General features: G+C 35.4%; 1 pseudogene; it reads right to left on the reverse strand.

The window, feature by feature from the left end:
• Nucleotides 1–3010: 3010 nt before the first annotated feature.
• The window catches only part of LOC110454674, a 20212-nt pseudogene continuing 16297 nt past the window's right edge, over nt 3011–6925 (reverse strand).

Genomic DNA, 6925 nt, shown 5'->3' on the forward strand with positions numbered 1-6925 from the left:
TACATGAACAAAAATCATTCAATCCCTATGTGAGTAATAGGTTTATGATTGAAAGAGATCTAACTGTGTTACCGCTATAGGGTCTATCCGTCTAGACACTCGACTATGTGCTGTCACTATGCTACATGCAAGAGTTTATTTTTATTTTTAGTGATTCTTTTACGTACCAAGGTTATTGCCTTTGCTTGTGGACTACTATTATGTATTCTAGCACGGGTATTTTGACTACTAGTTTAAGAATAAGGTATTTGCTGTAACAAACGAAAACTGCATTTGTAATGTTATTGAACGCTTTACAGAAAAAGACGTAGTTCTGCCTTTGCATACATTTCGGAACATTAAAGCAGAGTTAAACAATTTTCCACAGTAACCAAACGGTTGACATTTGTGACGTTATTCAGTTTTTATAAGTACCTTACCAATTTTGATATACTTTTTATTCTACATAGGTTTCGGAACAATTAAAGAACATATTTTGATCTTTACAGTAGCACTTTGACGAAGTGACTATATTTTGTTAAGGTTCGAGCGAAGACATACTATATTAGAACATTATGCACTTGGCATTTAGGAAACTGATTTAGCTGAACTGTTATAATGTTTGAGCAAGCTGCTGTAAACACTACATAGAATACGTTTGTCCTCGATTAAAAGGATTAACTCGTCAATCGCTCTTATATTATCGTTTTAATGCAAACCAAACCAAATAATGCAAAGCAATACTATCATTCAATTATAGCCTTTGGCAGAGGTCGATACCTGGATTTATCGACCCGAGAAAAGATATATTAACAGAGGACGCAGTCCGAGGTCAATATATCTTTTCTCGTGTCGATAAATCCAGGTATCGACCGAAGTCAACGGCTACAATTGTTTTATTATTTTCAAAACAGTAATGTTAGCAATCTTAATGGAATAAGCTGCTAGAAATAACACCCAATCTTTGACAGGACAAGAATGAGAAATAATCTATGATACTTTTCTAATTGATATTTTCATGAATGTTAATCAATTTGTTGTTTATGTAATTTCACTGTAACCTCAAGTTATCTCTCTCATCATCATCATCATCATCATCATCATCAAAGACACTCGCACAAACCCAAGGAAACACTCACACTAACTCGCACATCATCATCATCATCATCATCAATCATCAATCATCAATCATCAAAGTTTTCACAACTAAAACTTATAGTGTTAAGCAATATTTTAAACTAACTCTATAACCCTACGTCCAGTGTACCTAGAGCGTCAGTGCTCTGGCAATGCAATTAAAATCAATATAATAAAGGAAATGGAGCACCTGAGCCAAAGTATCTTCTTGCGGTTCACAAAAATTTAATGCTGAAACAACATATTTGAACAAATACGTAAAAATACATAGGGTTGTCTAGTTATTCATTTTGATACCGGAAGTTGATCAATTTTCAACTAGTGAGCAAGATTTAACCACTTTTATTGCATCTTAACCGGATAGATATGTGCGATATATTGTAGGCACTGACAAATTACGTCGACTCGGAACAGATTTAAGTGACGGAGAAACACGTAAGTAAATTTCTTAATGATACTAAATAATGAGTTTTCTTTGTGTAACGTGTTGATCTCTAGGCTGTAGGGTATCGCATACATATAAACAAGGTATACTGGTTTACATTAACACCATTCATGTTCACTCTAAGGTTTGTATGTCATAATTGACGACATCCAGGGTCGGTGTTGTACATAATTTACACTGGGGAACAAAAAAACTTTAATCTGATTTCCACGGCTGGTCTACATGTACCTCTGTCTTACACAATACACATTTTATGTATTTGATTGGGGTTGTAAGTGACGAGATGCCGGAGTAGATACAATGTACCATACGTACATGTATCTCGATTTCCTCCTCTTTACTCCTGTCAGTCACCGATAGATCACTTTAACGTTAACAGGGATTTTACAGACTTGATACACTTGAAGACGGTATTAATTTGATGTAGATTGCAGTTGACGTTGTTACAGATTTGATCCAGGGATAAGATACTTACCAATGTTATATATATATATGCTTTAGACGGTTAGATTTGTAGTAGGCAAATACTCTCGTCATTTACTGGACAAATTTATAGACGTGATGTAGATGCGCTTGATTTGACGATGTCATAGACATAACGCAGTCTACTATCCTAGACATAACGAAGTCTCCTACCCTTAACGATGTCATATACATAACGAAGTCTCCTACCCTTGTCGATGTCATAGACATAACGAAGTCTCCTACCCTTGACGATTTCAAAGACATAACGAAGTCTCCTACCCTTGACGATGTCATAGACATTACGAGGTCTCCTACCCTTGACTATGTCATAGACATAACGAAGTCTCCTTCCCTTGACGATGTCATAGACATAACGCAGTCTCCTACCCTTGATGATGTCATAGTCATAGCGCAGTCTACTACCCTTTACGATGTCATAGACATAACGCAATCTACTACCCTTGGCGATGTCATAGACATAACGAAGTCTCCTACCCTTGATGATGTCATAGACATAGCGCAATCTACTACCCTTGGCGATGTCATAGACATAACACAGTTATCTACTGTTGACGATATCATAGATATAACGTAGTCTCCTACCCTTGACGCTGTCATAGACATTACGAAGTCTCCTACCCTTGACAATGTCATAGACATAACACAGTTATCTACTATTGACGATGTCATAGATATAACGTAGTCTCCTACCCTTGACGCTGTCATAGACAGAACGAAGTCTCCTACCCTTGACGATGGCATAGACATAACACAGTTATCTACTATTGACGATGTCATTGATATAACGCAGTCTCCTTCCCTTGAATATTTCATAGACATAACGAAGTCTCTTACCCTTGACGATGTTAAAGACTTGATTTATGATTACTACACTCGATGATGATATAGACTTGACGCACATTACTACTCTTGATGATGTTATCGACTTAAAATCGACCACTTTATTTGATAAACAAACCTTCACTTACCTTGTCAGTAACATATGGTAGTTTGAGCATATTCATATCAACACAACAATATAAGCATCGTCTCCTTTGCAATGTAAACAATACGACAGTTGCTTTATTTAGATTGGGGATATATGTATACAATTCATAACATATTGTAAACAAACATTCTACATATGTATTCATCTTAATTTACATATACATGTTTATATATTTTTAAACTATATTTGCGGACATGCACAATAACATCATAGCAAGGAATAACGGAAGAGAAATCTAGAAAGGGATGATAACAGCCATCTTTATGACATAAATTTAACATCAAATAAAGGACCTTGTTTTTAATTCGATTTCTCTTTCGTCTGATTACCTGTATTTACATACCCCTGACTTTATCGGCGCTGCACATCATTACAAAATAAGTTTTTTTTAGCCATGTTTAGACTAGTACATAGGCAGTTTGCAGTGTTTGCTTAACAAAGAAAACAGGTGGTTTTTTGAAAGCTAGCAGAAAAAAAGTTTTAGATAATTTTTGTATTGAAACTCAAACTTAGCATATGGATATATATTTACCTTTTACGGAGTAGTCAAATATGTTGATAATCGCTCTAACGAGAAACAGTTATCATATCGTAACAGTTAAAATGGCATTTTACAGTTATATTGATACTTTAGGAGATAATTGCCTACGTTGAACTGGAATGAACCAAGATGTAAAATGGTCTAGTATCACCCGTTTCCTGTTACATGTGGTGTATCCTCCGATAACGTTTTATGATGCCTATTGAGTTACCATGGTTTCTTTCTTTTCGACCGTTTTTTATTATATGCTTCACTTTTTTTTCATATTTTTTAAGATTATTTTTATTTCTTAGCATGGAATTAGGTATTTAAAGGGTCGGGGCCCCGGGATCAATATCCGTAACAGTATGTGTCCCCTAGTAAGGGGACTTTCAGCACCGTATATACAATAGATATTAGACTCTCTCGTAAGGGGAATTTCAGCACCGTATGTACAATAGATATTAGACTCTCTCGTAAGAGGACTTTTAGCATCGTATATACAATAGATATTAGTCTCTCTCGTAAGGGGACTTTCAGCACCGTATATACAATAGATATTAGACTCTCTCGTAAGGGGAATTTCAGCACCGTATATACAATAGATATTAGTCTCTCTCGTAAGGGGACTTTCAGCACCGTATATACAATAGATATTAGTCTCTCACTCACTAACTATTTTCAACTTCTAATCAAACGATTTTTCCGCACATAACTACACTCATACATGCTAATGTGTATTTAGTTAACTTCATCTGGACATAAATACATATTGTTTACGTCGCTCAGTACCAGCACACTCCACCGTAGCAAGCAATCTCCAGGCGAGTGCTTATATAAGGTGTATTCGAATCAGACAAGTTATTAACATCAAAAAGCGATTTCACCGACAGACATTTACTCATTCGATTTCTTCTAGCTTTAACCACAAATAACTCGGTTTTAAGAGTCCCATGTCCTCAAGTTTTGGTGGTATCTGAAGAAAAAGTGCATATATTAACAAATTTATTTCAAATTCAAGTAAAGATGAATAAAGAATATCCATAATAAAAATTCTCCACAAAATAGTAAAACCGATATAATTATTAGGTGTTCTAAAAAGTAGAATTTAGCCACATTTATCATTTTGAATGTTAAAAAAAATCCTCGATTGCACTTACGTCAGTTTTGCTGCCGACACACAACCGGAAGTTACGCACGATATAAGCAGTCGCCATTTTAGCTTCCAGTAAAGCGAGTCTCATACCAATACAGTTTCGAGGACCGTGTCCAAAGGGGATTTAGTCCAGTGGGTCGTGGTTAGCCTTTTCGGATGCGGAAAATCTTAAAAAATAATGATAAAGCCGTTGACACAACTTAAAGCATTGTAAAGGTCATATAAACTTGTTTCCCATTTTTGATGTATTTCTTCATATTCTTAATGGGAAAATTTCAGACATGAATATTTTGAGGTGCAGGTTCACTGATAAGTTCTCAATTGCCATGTTGTGCAATAAATCTTAACTTGTTTCACTTCACAGATTTTTAGATAGGTGCTTCTTATCTCGTGTTTTTGGCGATTATTTAGGATAATTCAATTGACAATTTCGCACATAGATTCATATCATAATTAATTCTATATTTTGGTTATGGATATTATGACGTATAAATGTATTTTAGTGGATCATTTTAAATCCATTTTCTTGTTTTGGCATTTATTATATTGTATCTAACATAAATATCCATAAATGATACACAACCATAAGTATGTAACTGGAGGTTAATGGAGGATTATCTAAACGTCACCCTACTGTGAATCACAGTGACGACAAGGACAAAATAGAACACGGCATTCTGCATCAATTACACGTGTAATTAATTGTATAAACCGTGCTTAAGTGCTGGTAAAAACACTGAAAAGAAACAAAGTCATATTCCTTTATATAACAAATAGAAATGTGAATGACAAAAAAAACCTAAGAAAATCGAGGGTTAAGATCCCGATAACCACCAGGGCAAAGGAAGATTCTACATTTATTGATTTTGTTAAGATATCAAAAACGCTAATGTTAAACCTATACTCACTAATTAGAAGTAGCACAGGCGAAACAAGAGTAATGTCAAACATTTTCTTGGCGTACGTTACAAATAGATCATCCGGGTTACTCTGGGAATCCACGTGGATACCGAAAGCTGTGGAACTAATCACATCCATTGTGTAACCACCGAACAGCCTGTTTGGAGGAAATAATGGAGCAATATTAATCTCATTTTTTTTAAAAAGTTGATATCTATTATACTCGTCATCTTTTACAGGATGTATTATCTACGGTTGCCACTTTGTCGTCCGCTTAACATCTTGTTACTACTACACATTGTCACTTCTACATCCGGTCACTTTAACAACCTGTCATTATCACACCTTGTCAACTATACGTCTTGTAACTTTTATATCTTTTCATTATCACACCTTGTCACTTTAACAACTTGTCATTATTACACCTTGTCACTTCTACGTTCTGTCACTTGAACAACTTGTTGTTGTCACACCTTGGCACTTATACGTACTGTCACTATAAAAAACTTTTCGTTATCGCATCAACTTGTCATTATCACATCTTTTCACTTCTACGTCCTTTCACTTTAACAACTTGTCATAATCATATCTTGTCAATTCTACCTCCGGTCACTTTAACAACTTGTCATAATCACACCTTGTCAATTCTACCTCCGGTCACTTTAACAACTTGTCATAATCACACCTTGTCACTTCTACGTCTGATCACTTTAACAACTTGTCATAATCACACCTTGTCAATTCTACCTCCGGTCACTTTAACAACTTGTCATTATCACACTTTGTCACTTGTACGTCCGGTCACTTTTTCAACTTGTCATTATCAAACTTTGTCACTTGTACGTCCGGTCACTTTAACAACCTGTCATAATCACACCTTGTCACTTCTACGTGTGATCACTTTAACAACTTGTCATAATCACACGTTGTCACTTCTACGTCCTGTCACTTTAACAACTTGTCATAAACACACCTCGTCACTTTTACGTCCTGTCACTTTAACAACTTGTTGTTATCACACCTTGGCACTTCTATGTACTGTCAATATAAAAACTTTTCGTTATCGCATATTGTCACTTCTACCTCCGGTCACTTTAACAACTTGTCATAATCACACCTTGTCAATTCTACCTCCGGTCACTTTAACAACTTGTCTTTATTACACCTTGTCACTTCTCCGTTCTGTCACTTGAACAACTTGTTGTTATCACACCTTGGCACTTTTATGTACTGTCAATATAAAAACTTTTCGTTATCGCATATTGTCACTTCTACCTCCGGTCACTTTAACAACTTGTCATTATCACACTTTGT

The sequence above is a fragment of the Mizuhopecten yessoensis genome, unplaced genomic scaffold (genome assembly GCF_002113885.1).
Source record: "Mizuhopecten yessoensis strain PY_sf001 unplaced genomic scaffold, ASM211388v2 scaffold8009, whole genome shotgun sequence".
NCBI lineage: Eukaryota > Metazoa > Mollusca > Bivalvia > Pectinida > Pectinidae > Mizuhopecten > Mizuhopecten yessoensis.